Here is a 12,265-nt window from a genome sequence, read left to right as displayed (position 1 = left end):
CAGCTCGCAGCTCCCTGAGCCGCGAGAAAACAACGTAATAAGTTTTTCCGTGCCCTATTACGGTAATAGTGCGCGGAGCGTGAGATTTTTGCCGTTTTAGCCGACAATTGAATATTCCCCAGAGAATTGTGGAGACCAAATACTGTTGTTAATTTGACCAGAGGAAATATTTGAAAAATATTATGGGGCATATTCAATTGACGGCGTGATCGCCGAAAATCCCGCGCTCAAAGAATATTACCGTTAATACGGTAATTACTCGCTAGATTTCAGCTCGCAGCTCAGGGAAATCCAGTGAGTAAATTACCGTATTAACGGTTTTCCCGCACAGGATTACCGTATTAACGGTAATCTTTGAGCGCAGGATTTTCTGCGATCCCGCCGTCAGTTGAATATGCCCCTAAGAGTGACAATATTTTGGGCTACAATTTTATATATGAAAAGTATAATTGATATGGTCAGTTACAAAAGCGTGTGAAAAAGTTCATATATTTGCTATCCCTATCCTTTGCAGGTAGCTGATAAAGTTCTGGCATATTTCTTTGCACTAATCACATAAAGATATCCATGGGTAAAATAATGTAATATTTTAATATATTTGTTTTCAAGCTTGTATTTGCAGTAGTGAGTAGTTGCGGTAATGCAGTAATTTAACATTCAGGAACTAGAAGAAATTAACAATACAATAATAGGAGCTTGTTCATTTGCATGATGCAGCAAATACAATGCTATTGTATATGTTTTATTTAAACAAGTAGTATTATGTCTGTCTTGTAGTATGCTCTTCTGTTTTCTAATTATAAAATAACAAATATTGAATCCCCCCCCAAAAAATATAAATATTTCCAGTACTAGCTTTTTTTTTTTTTCCAGTTTTTATTTCTGTGTTATATTTTGGAATAAAATGAATGCAGCTGGTGTGATGTAATTTCCTTCTAACCTCGGCTGCCAATACATTTGGTACATATCCTGCCTCCGTTCTGTCTCCTATTCCTTTAAAGCATCAAATTGACAAATGTTTTTCTATGCATGTAGCAGTACCTAAAGCAATCATTATTGTAAGTATTCTTAAAGCTTTTCAAACATGTATGTATAATAGTACAATCAATTGTCACTTAATAATCGAGTATTGTAATAAGCTGTTATGGTACCCAAGCGAAATTGGAGAAAATATTTCCCCATCCCACACTGTGATTAATACCAATTTACCATTCCAACATTAATATTTACATTTTATACCTAATGATACCCTGTGATAACCCAACTCGCTATATCCAGGTGTGACTCTGCAACATTATACCAGAACTGACTCCCATATATTAAACGGCAGTATAATGGCACAGAACATGCTCTATGCAAGTCAGGGCCCACCCCCTGGAGGTTACTGTACATTACATAGCCCCTAGTTTGGTGGCCATTGTGCTATGCACAGCTCATTCCCTAGTGGTCAGTGTATAATACAGAGCTCATTCCCTGATGTCTAGTGCAAACTCACCTGCCATTTGTGAGGAGCTTCTGTGCTTATTGGCTAACGGCAACTGCTTTTCATCTCTACACTATACTTTTGCTCCCTGCACACCAGTACGAGTTCAGTGCTGGACAGGAATCTGAGTGCTATCAACCTGTAACAGATTTGGTTGACAGAATTCAGTTTTTTGTGGTTCAATGAATACCACTGAGTTCAGTTGAGAAGCATTGCTACCAGCTAATAGGCATGGGGGTAAATGTATGTTGCCGGCGGAATTTAAAACAGCAATTTTATTAAAGGCAAAACCCTGTTTTAAATTCCGACTATAAAATTGCAAAAAATGTACGATTATACAAAACTGACAGATTAAGCATTTACTCTATGGAGTTTGATTGTTTCCTCATGTTTCTGAGGGTCATATATGAACTGGTAAAAATGCCCTACACAGTGCATTTCATTTTGTCCAAATGCAACTGTTCCCCCTACCCCACACACACTTACTAGAAAGATGCATACTAGAAAAAGCACCTAGCCTGCATTCAGCAAGGAATGGAGAGATCCACCCAGCTCCTGACAAAATATGCAAATTTAAACAACCCTGTTTAAAATCTGTGTGCATCCCCTAAATATGGATGCACTCCTGCCAAAATCTGTGTGTGATGTCTTTTGTGATGCAAGTACATATTTTTGTATGTTTGTAAAAATTCCAAATGGAAAATGAAGGCCAGTTATGTGATAAACCTTGTCTCCCCTGCCTTTTCTGCCCAATAAACAACACATTTCAAATAATGTAGTTAAGTAAGTACACAAGAGAACTTATGGACAAATACAAAGAAAAATAGTCCTTGTAAACAGGATTACTTTACTTAAAGAAACATTTCAAAATTATACTTATCTAATATGTATATATAAACTGCTTCTGTGCAGGCCTTGCTTTCATTTATTTCCTCAATTGTTATTACCAGACATGTCTGCAAAAATATAATTAAAGCTACTATATATGACCATTTGTAATATTGTAAAAAAATTAGCATTCAGTCTGGGGGAAACAGCACTTTGGCATATAAAAGTTTGTAATAAAGATCTTAAATCTTTTTTTTTTTTTGCACCTCTCTAAATGTGACAACTGTCCGGGTCAATATATTTATATGTTTTATTTTAAAATGTGAAAAATATAATTCCATAAATTACTTTTTTTGTTTGTAAACAATTTAGTGGGCTGTAGCCTTTCACTTACAGGCATGGTTTTGAATATAGTAAAGCAATGGTTCCTTTCGAAGGCCTAAGAGGTCCAGTATGCAAGAAATCTGAAGATGGGACTGAATGTAGATTATGAGAAGGAATCCATAAACCTCAATTACAAAGGTTAAAACAGTCTAGATGCAGGCAAAATCATCTTTGGTAGTGTTTTGTGCCTCGCTTTGTGCAAGTTCATCTATGTTTTAGAACAAAATCTTACATGTTTGCTGAGCAGTAGATATTTGCATCAGCTGATGGGAAGAGTTGGATGGAGTGAGGGTGTTCTTGCAAAGTATGAGCTATGCACACCTGTGTGCTAGTTTTGTGAAGCTGTGCAAAATGAAATTGTTTTCCTAAGCGAGATTATTGAATTCAGATAAAGAGGGGGAGATTGCAGATTTTTCAGAGCGTTCTTTGTTTAGTGGAGAGGCGCACGACAACTTCCATTCTGCAAAAGGACTTCTATTCTGACACATCTTGCACTTGCCATTTGCATTATGGCACATTTCTAGGTGCTCCTTAACGTAACAAAGATTGAAACACTGCAAAAAAAAAAAAAGCCACATGTATTCACATCACTGGCAGAAAAATGGAAAATTGAAGAAACTGGTGGCTCTAAAGTGATGGGAAGAATTTTGTACCTTGGAAAAACCATGTCCATTGGCAGGGGATGGTAAATACAAAATGTGCAGACAGATTTAGAATTGGGTGCGGTAAAAATCCTATTACAACTCTAAATCACAGTATTAAAATAAAGATTACCAGAATTTGTGTGATACATACAAAGCAAGCAGTATTTTCTTTTGTCCTATTGGAGGACATTGGAACCTTGGTTATAGAGGCTCAGCAAAGACTTTGGACACTAAATTTCTACACAAAGTATGTATCTCTTTCCTCTCTATACCCTCTAGCTTTCCAGGAAGCCAATTTTTCTAAAGTACCCACCGTATTGAGGTGTTTCTAAACTAACTGCCTATGGCAACATCATTTATAGTTTTTTTATAACATTATTCTTTAACCAGTACAACAACAACATCGAGCTGCCTGTAGTGGGCTGAGGAGGTATTCTGTCGGTACTTCCTAATGCCACTCCCCTTCTTTCTACAAGGGATGGCCTCTATGGGGAGAGCTAGTAATTACTGTCGCAAATAGTGAGCGGTGTCCCTCAGCTGTTGACTCCCATCAGGTTCAGCATGAAGGCACTGACCATACACAGGCTGGGCTCAAGGTTAGTAACTGTTGTCCTTGCTGGGCGAGAGAAAGAAGTTGCAGTCCATGGTCGGCTCACAGTATGCGCATCGGAAGCGTGGTGGAGACATAAGACCATCAGTGGCAATCTGCACACTCAGTGCGCTGACACTGGCCCTGCAGAGTGTAGCTGGCAGCACAAAGTGGCATAATCAAGTATGAAGTTTAAGTGAGAGAACACAGCTGGGCTCATCTATCTGCAGCTTACAGGGAGAGGACAGTAACATCACACTCATCTGCTGCTGAGGAAGGAACACTGCAATCAAGCTCATTGACAGTATGGAAGACTTGGTAAGTTTAAATGTGCATATGGAGTTTGAGGGTATGGCATGTGGGGGAGGTCTGTTGGGCATGAAAAGGGCATCTGGGTAGGTCTGATGGGCATTTAAGAAGCATGCGGTGAAGTTTGAGGGGCATGTTAATGGCCTGTGGGGAGGACTGATGAAGATTTAATAGGCATATAGGGAGGTTGAGGGGCATGGAAAGGGCACATGGGGAGGGATGAGGGGCATGTAATGGGCATATTGTGAGGTTTTGGGAAAATCTGGTGTCGTGTGGAGATCTGATGGGCATTTAACAGTCATGTGGTGATGTCTGATGGCATGTGTGGAGGTCAGAGAGGCAGGTAAATGTCATGGGAAGGTCTGATGGGCATATAAGGGGCTTTTGGGGAGGTCTGGGTGGGACATGTGGGGGAGTTTTGGAGCACATCAGTGATCTGAGAACTTGTGGGAGCCTGAGTGCATGTGAGGCTATTTTGAACTATATGGGATGTGTAGAAACAAGTGCAGGTCATGTGGGGGCATTTGGGGATAAGTGATGTGGAGGTGCTGAGGTAGTTTTTGGGATGTTTTTTCGTTCTCAAAATTTAGGGTAATGTACAGCAGTTGCTATATGGGACTGATGCAATAACAGATGCCTGCTTTCGAGACTAGGGACCTGTCACTCTTCAGTTTTGTCTCCAGAGCCTAAAGCTCCCAATAAATGTAATAAAACTGAGAGCAGTGTTAAACCTTCTATAAGAGGACAACCTCTATTATTAGTCCATAGAATATCAGTCAGACAATGCCACAGCAGTTTCATACATCTTTCACAGTTCCTAGGGGAAATTGGATCATTGGTATGCCTAGTTTAATGCTACTTCTTTCAGAGGTGCAGATGGTCTTCACCAGGGACCCCCGCAAGGGAGTTTGGTCTTTGTGGCTTCTGCTGTGCAGGTTGCAGCCCTCTTTGGAAGTATTAGGCAAGACCTACTGGAGAGAGTAGGAGCAAGCTGGAATGATGGAGAGTTGATGGATGCAATAGCCTGCAGGTTGTAGATCAATACCTCTGGGATGGTGGGGAGGTAGAATAGTCTGTGGACTTAAGGGAAATGCTCCTGAGAATGGTGAGGACAGGTAGGTACAATAACATGTGGACTGTAGGATAATACCACTGGAACAGTGGAGAGGTGTAATCGCCTGCGATTGTAGGAGAAATAGTACTGGAATGGTGGAGAGGTTTAATAGCCTGCAGACTGCAGGAGTATTCCCACTGGAATGGTGGAGAGGTGCAATAAACTGCGGAGTGCAGGGGTAATAGCACTGAAATGGTGGAAAAGTGCAATAGCCTGTGAACTGCAGGAGGATTACCACTGGAATGGAGGAGAGCTACAGGAGACACATCCAGCATCCAACAGGTAGGTGACCCAAAGAACAGGCACAAATTAGCAGGAGGCTGAGAGAGAGGCAAATGAGTGGCTGGCAGAGGAAATAAATCGATCGAATCTGCTCATGCGCAGACACAATGCGGAGGATGGCGGCCGCCAGGGGCAGCATTGGCGGGCTGGTAAGTGCAATGGGCTTCGGACAGAGAAGCCGAACACCCGGCGTGTGACAACATCAACCATCAGAAAGGCAACAACAGCTCCCTTGTGATGGAAGAAACCATAAAGATAATGCATTGGGTGGAGAAAAATGTCCCAGCAATTTTAGCAGTATTCATTTCAAGGGTGGAGAACTAGAAAACTGATTTCCTCATCAGGCATATCTTTCCCCCTGGAAAATGGGTTCTACATCCTACAGATTGTGGAGAGATGGGATTAGCTAATTGGCAATATCATGGCATCACTGTTGAACCTCAATTTGAAGCAGTTCTGTACAAGGACAAGAGACTCACAGGTGTGTTTAGTGAACACTATGTCGGTCCCCTGAAATTTTCATTGAATTTATGTGTTTCTGCCAATAGCGATGCTTCTGTATGTTCTAAAGAAGGTGAAAAATGAAAGTGTTCAAGTGATTCTGGTTGCTCCAGTCTGGCCAAGCTCGTTGTGATATACAGAAATTCTCAGGATGACATCAGGCCTGCCATGACTTCTTCCTCTAAGACCTGTTAAGTCAGGGCCAGTGGTTTGAAACTTATTTCTTTAAATTTTCAGATCTTGGCCCTTTCGTGCCATGCAGCGGACTCACTGACCACTCAGTCAGGGTCCGGTGCTCCTACCTACCTCTTTGCAGCTGCTCCCCTCTCCGCTTCAGGTCCCGCGGCTCCCACTGGCAGATGATATCTTACTGTTGGATCTGCGCACTCATTCTATTGGCTGATTGGCTGTCAGCCCTGTCTATTTAAAGCACCTGTTTCATTGCTTGGGTGCCAGCTATTCAGGTCTCCCCATCTGTCTAGACGTGTTCTACTCTGGCTCCTGTGTTCATCTTGCTGCAGATTGTTATTACCTGTGCTGCTTCCAGCTCTCCTGTACTGCGCTCCATCATCCCACCACAGACTCTTGCATTTCTGGGCACTCCTAAGTATTTTTCCTTCCCAGTTCTCCAGGACCTTCAAGCAATACCCACCTGCAGACCATCCTGACTCAGGGGCTTTCCAGCTTCCCAGGACCTCTGTGCAATATCCACCTGTAGATCATTGCACCTCCTCGTAATCCCTACTCAGTGGCTTCCCAGCTCACCAGGACCTCTGTGCAATACCCACCTGCCGACCATCGCACCTCCTTGTGATCCTGACTCAGGGGTTTCCCAGCTCCCTAGGACCTTTGTGCATTTCCACCTCCTGCAGACCATCACTCTCCCAGGTCTCCTGGCATTACACCTCAGCTACTCCTATCAGTAGATTTTTCCTTCTCCAGTCTCCGGGTTCTCTTTTTGGTCCCACTTGTCATTCTCCTTGAGAACTGCGACCTGCGGTTAGGGAGCCACAAAGTCCAAACTCCCTTGAGGGGGTCCCTGGTGAAAACCAGCTAACAAATAGATGAGGTAACACAGATGAGGTAAAGTAATGCTATGGGTGCACAGTAATGCACCCTCGCAACTATCCCAATCTCCACTCTGAAACACATTTACTCCTCTTGTTTCAGCTGTGCCCTCTTCCACTTAGAATGTAAACTCTCTAATGAGCAGGGTCTTTCATACCCTTTGTTTTCATGTCTGTGTTTATTTTGTCTACCTTGTATGTCCCAGTTTTATATATGTCATGTTTTCCCTACTGTACAGCCCTGCGGAGCACTGTGGCACCTAACAAATCTACGACAATAATAGTAAAATTAATATGGTGACTCACACAGAATGCAGCAAAAGACATGACAGGATGAATGAGGAAGTCAGAGAGTAGACAGACATGGGAGAATAGGTAGAGAGGACCCTGTCTGCAAGAGCTTACATTCTAGGGGGGGAGGGGGTGTGAGAGATAATAGGACCAACTAGGAAGAGATAAAGATGGCAGATGAGGAAGAGGAGGTGATGAATAGAATGGTTAGGAGGTGGTAGGAGAGGCGAGCTTGAAATGGTGAGTTTTGAGTGATTGTTTGAAGGACTGAAGGTTGGGGGAGAGTCGAGTGGGACTGGATAGGGAGTTCCAAAGATTAGGGGCAGCACGGCAGAAGTCTTGGAGGCAAGCATGGGAGGAGCTAATGCGAGGTGATTTGAGGCAGAGGTCAGAGGCAGAGCAGAGTGGTCGGGTAGGTATATACCTCAAGACAAGGTCAGAGATGTAAAGGAGAGTAGTGTTTGTAAGGTCTTTGTAAGTTAGGGTAAGGAGCTTGAACTGAATTCTGAAACGGATAGGGAGCCAATGAAGGTATTTACGCAGAGGAGAAACGGAAGAGGTGCGCTGGGTGAGGAAGATGAGCCCAGTCGCAGCATTCTGTATGGTCAAAAATGTGAAAGTAAGGAAGAATGAAGTTGAAAATTTTGAGACAAGAAAGGATGAGTGAATGGACCAGATTTTGGTTGCCTCCTAAGAGAGGAAGGGAAAGATTTTTGTGATGTTACGGAGGAGGAAGTGGCAGGATTTGGTGAGGGACTGGATAATAAGGGGTAAATCTGAGGGCTGAGTCAAGGGTGAGACCAAGACAGCGGGCTTGGGGGACAGGAGGAAGAGTGATGTGTCAACCAAGAGGGAGATATTGGGAGAGATTGCAACATTGGCTAAAGGAAAGATGATGAGCTCGGATTTGGAGATTTTGAGTTTCAGGAAGCATTGTGACATTCAGGTAGTTACAACAGAGGAACAACTAGATATCTGGGTTAGGTCGGGGGAGGAATAATAAAGTTGCGACACATCAGCATAGAGGTGGTATTAAAGGCCAAATGATTGAATGAGTTCACTGAGAGAGCTGGTGTAGAGAGAGAAGAGCAGAGGGCCAAGGACAGAGTTTTGTGGGACTCTCTATAGAAAGGGTAAGAGGAGGGGGAAGAGTCAGAAGCAGACACACTGAAAGAGCAGCCATTGAGGTGGGAGGCAACCCAGGAGAGAGCCATGATCAATGGTGTCAAAAGAAGCAGAGAGGTTGAGGAGTATGAGAAGGGAGAAGTGACCTTTGGACTTAGCTGAGAGTAATTTATTTATTACTTTAGTGAAGGCAGTTTCAACTGAATGAAGGGGACAGAAGCCAGACTGGAGAAGGTCAAAAAAAAAGAATGGAAAGAGAGAAAGTGGGTCAGACGATTGAAGACAAGTCGTTCTAGAATTTTATAAGCAAGGTAAGCAGAGCTATGGGGCAATAGTTGGAGAGAGAGGATGGGTCGAGGGAAGGTTTCTTAACAATAGGGGAGATGAGAGCATGCTTGAAGGACTAGGGGAACCAGCTGAAGAGAAAGAGGTAAAAGAGGCGAGCAAGGTGACAACAGGCGTTGGAAAAGAGGGAGTAGAGGAACTTGGAGGGGTCAGGATCGAGAGGACAGGTTGTAGAAGAAGAAAAGGAGAGAAGAGAAAGGATCTCAGGCACAGTTACAGGAGGGTAGGAGCCAACCAGTGGCAGAGTGAGTGATAGAGAGGACAGGTGGAGGAGGCAAATCTGACAAGAACAGATATCATTGTGCATAGAGTCAATTCTGTTTTTAAAGTAGGTGGCAAAGTCAAGAGCAGTGATGGATGGGAGGAAGGAGATGGGGGAAGACACAGTAGAGAATTAATGGTAGCAAAGAGGCGTTGGCTTTTATTGGACAAAGAGGAGATGAGGCATGTGAAATGGGTTTATTTGGCAAGACAGATAGCAGAATAGTAGGTATAAAGGATGAATTTAAAGTGGATGAAATCAGCAATAGAGCGGGATTTCCACCATTGGAATTCAGAGGAGCGGGAGCACTTTGGAGGAAATGAGTAAGAAGGGAGTGCCATGGTTGGGGATTTGATTGGCGAGGACGAAACAGGGTAGCTCGGGCTACAGTATCAAGGGCAAAAGAAAGTGGTGTTGTAAAGAGAGACAGCAGCGTTGGGACACGATGGGAAAGAAATGGGAGCAAGTAAGGGTTTAAGGGAGGATGCCAAGATGATGGGGTCAATGTTATTGATGGGACGCAATGTGCGAGCGACTTTGGGTGTGAGAAGGGGGCAAGGGGTAAAGAGAGGGTAAAGGTAAGGAGATTGTGGTCAGAGAGGGGGAAGACAGAATAGGAGAAGTTGGAGATGTCAAAGAGATGGTAGAAAACTAGATCCAGGGAGTGACCATCACAGTGGGTGTCAGAGGATGTCCATTGGGAGAGGCCATAGAAGGAAGTGAGTGTTAGGAGTTTAGAGGCAGCAGTAGTAATCAGAGAGTCGGTAGGGATGTTAAAATCCCCATTGATAATAGCGGGAAGATCAGAAAAGTGAAAATGGGAAAGCCAGGCAGCAAAGTTATCAAGAAATTTAGAGGAAGTGCCAGAGGGACAATAGAAGACAGCAACACGAAAGTGGAGAGGGGAGAAGAGGCTACTGGAGGAAAGGAAGAGAAGGAAAGGTAGGTTTCAGGGGGAATAACGCTGAAGGTGTAGCCAGGAGACAGTAGGACACCTATACCACCTCCTTGGCGGTCCCCAGGACAGGAAGTGTGGGAGAAGGAGAGACAACGGGAATCAGTATCAGAGGGGGAGATCCACGTTTCTGTAAGGGCCAGGAGACTAAAGGAATGGGAGAGGAAGAGGCCATGAATGGGAGTGAGTTTGTTGCAGACAGATCTTCCATTCCAGAGTACGCAGGTAAGGGGGAAGGTAAGAGGAAGGGTGGGAATAAGGTTGGCGGGATTGGATGTTTGGGGGGAGAGGGTGATATGTGTTGGAGGGAGGAGAGACAACGGACAGAGGGGATTTAGCAGTGATCTGTGGAGTGTTATGAACGTAATCATGACTGAAGAGTGTCCAATAGGTTGCGTGAGGAAATAAGGCATGTGACGCGAGTATAGACAATTCTCTCAAGAAGCTTGGAGCTGAAAGATGGGATGGTAATTTGAGGGACAGGTTGGGGCAGAATTAGTGTTTTTCTCTTTAGTCTAAGTTGGTATCCATGTTTCACTTAAATTAGGATATTTTGATACTGACCTTATGCTGTGGTTGGTCCTCGGAAGTGGTGGGATCACTTAATTTGTTGGATATTGTAAGGACCCTGAAGACATATGTTAATAGGATGCTTGAGTTTAGTCCTGTATGGTGCTCACAAGAGTGTTAAAGCAAACTTTTGCTAGATGGATTAGTTATTAGATCAGCTTAACATGAGGTGGGGAAATCTGTTCCTGAAAATGTGAAAGCACATTCTACCAGATCGGTGAACAACTCCTGAATGGTACTACATGAGGCCTCGGCAGAGCAGCTGTGTCAGGCAGTCACATAGTCTCAGGTGCATAAATCTATTACGTTTTAAAGATGAAATGTTTTTACATCTATAGATGCTAGTTTTCAATATAAGGTGCTGCACATCACATCTACTCAGCAAACAACCTTTGAGATAGCTTTGGAATGTCCCCGAGGTTCCAGTGCTCCCAATAGGATGAAAGAGGAAACAATATTTTTTAATTAAGTTGAAAGCTTTCCTCTGAGTCCATTGGGGGACACTGGGCACCCACCCTTTTTACGCTTAGTCCTTTTTTTTTGTTATGAAGTTAAATATTGTTAGAGAACATTGTTTTTCTTCTCCCTTGTTTAGTTTCTCTCTATTCTGTCCTGTGGGGCTTGGTTAGAAAAATATCTGACTTCCTGGCACAACATAATTTGTCCAAGTGCACATTTGCACTATTTAGCTGGATGTGTTCCTAAAACTAAATGAGGCAATGAGGCACAAATCATTTAAAATAAAAATAGAGAAAATAAAGTATTGAACAAAATACAAAATACATTACTACCATTCCTGATATGATTAATAAGAATACATATGAAAATATTAATATTCTTAATGTACTTAAGTAAAATTCTGCTGCTATTAATCAGCAAAGTTAGCAAACATCCTCAATAGATAGAACTATCCTTCTTTTGTATCTTGTTTTATTTTTTTTTATTTTTAATTACTCATATCTGCAGAATCTATGAAATAAACATGTTTAACTAATTTACTTTCACTCTACCTCACTGGCATATTGAAATGTAATAGTGACCACAAAACCATTACATACACATTGCTATTATTGTACTTTATTATTATCTCTTTAGATAATTCTACTTATTTATGTAGCAACATTTTTTTTGTTTTATTTTATTTTTCTTTGTGGTTGTGCAGAGTTGTTTTAATCCTGTAGAATAACTTTAATGCACATGGTCACATGAATCCTGGAACTATTGGTTCATATGAGAAGAATGTCATAAGAGTGCATAGAAAGTAGAGCTGAGGATCTGTAAGTTTAATACAAACAGTAATGGCAACTGTGTTATCCACACACCAGAGCTTTATTTTAAAATGAGCATGTGCATGCTTAAGTTGGAAACATCTGGTTTTAATTTTGGTGTAACATAATAATAAAAAAAAACTTTGAACTTTGAAATAGTGTAACTAGTTAGTACATTCTTTCCTTACTGAGTTAGGGATAACACCTAAACTGCATTTTTATTCTGTAGTATGCTAGAAGAACCCCAC

Source organism: Mixophyes fleayi, chromosome 4 (genome assembly GCF_038048845.1).
Source record: "Mixophyes fleayi isolate aMixFle1 chromosome 4, aMixFle1.hap1, whole genome shotgun sequence".
NCBI classification, from domain to species: Eukaryota; Metazoa; Chordata; class Amphibia; order Anura; family Limnodynastidae; genus Mixophyes; species Mixophyes fleayi.
The sequence above is the reverse complement of the archived record's forward strand: the minus strand, read 5'-3'. Positions refer to the sequence as shown.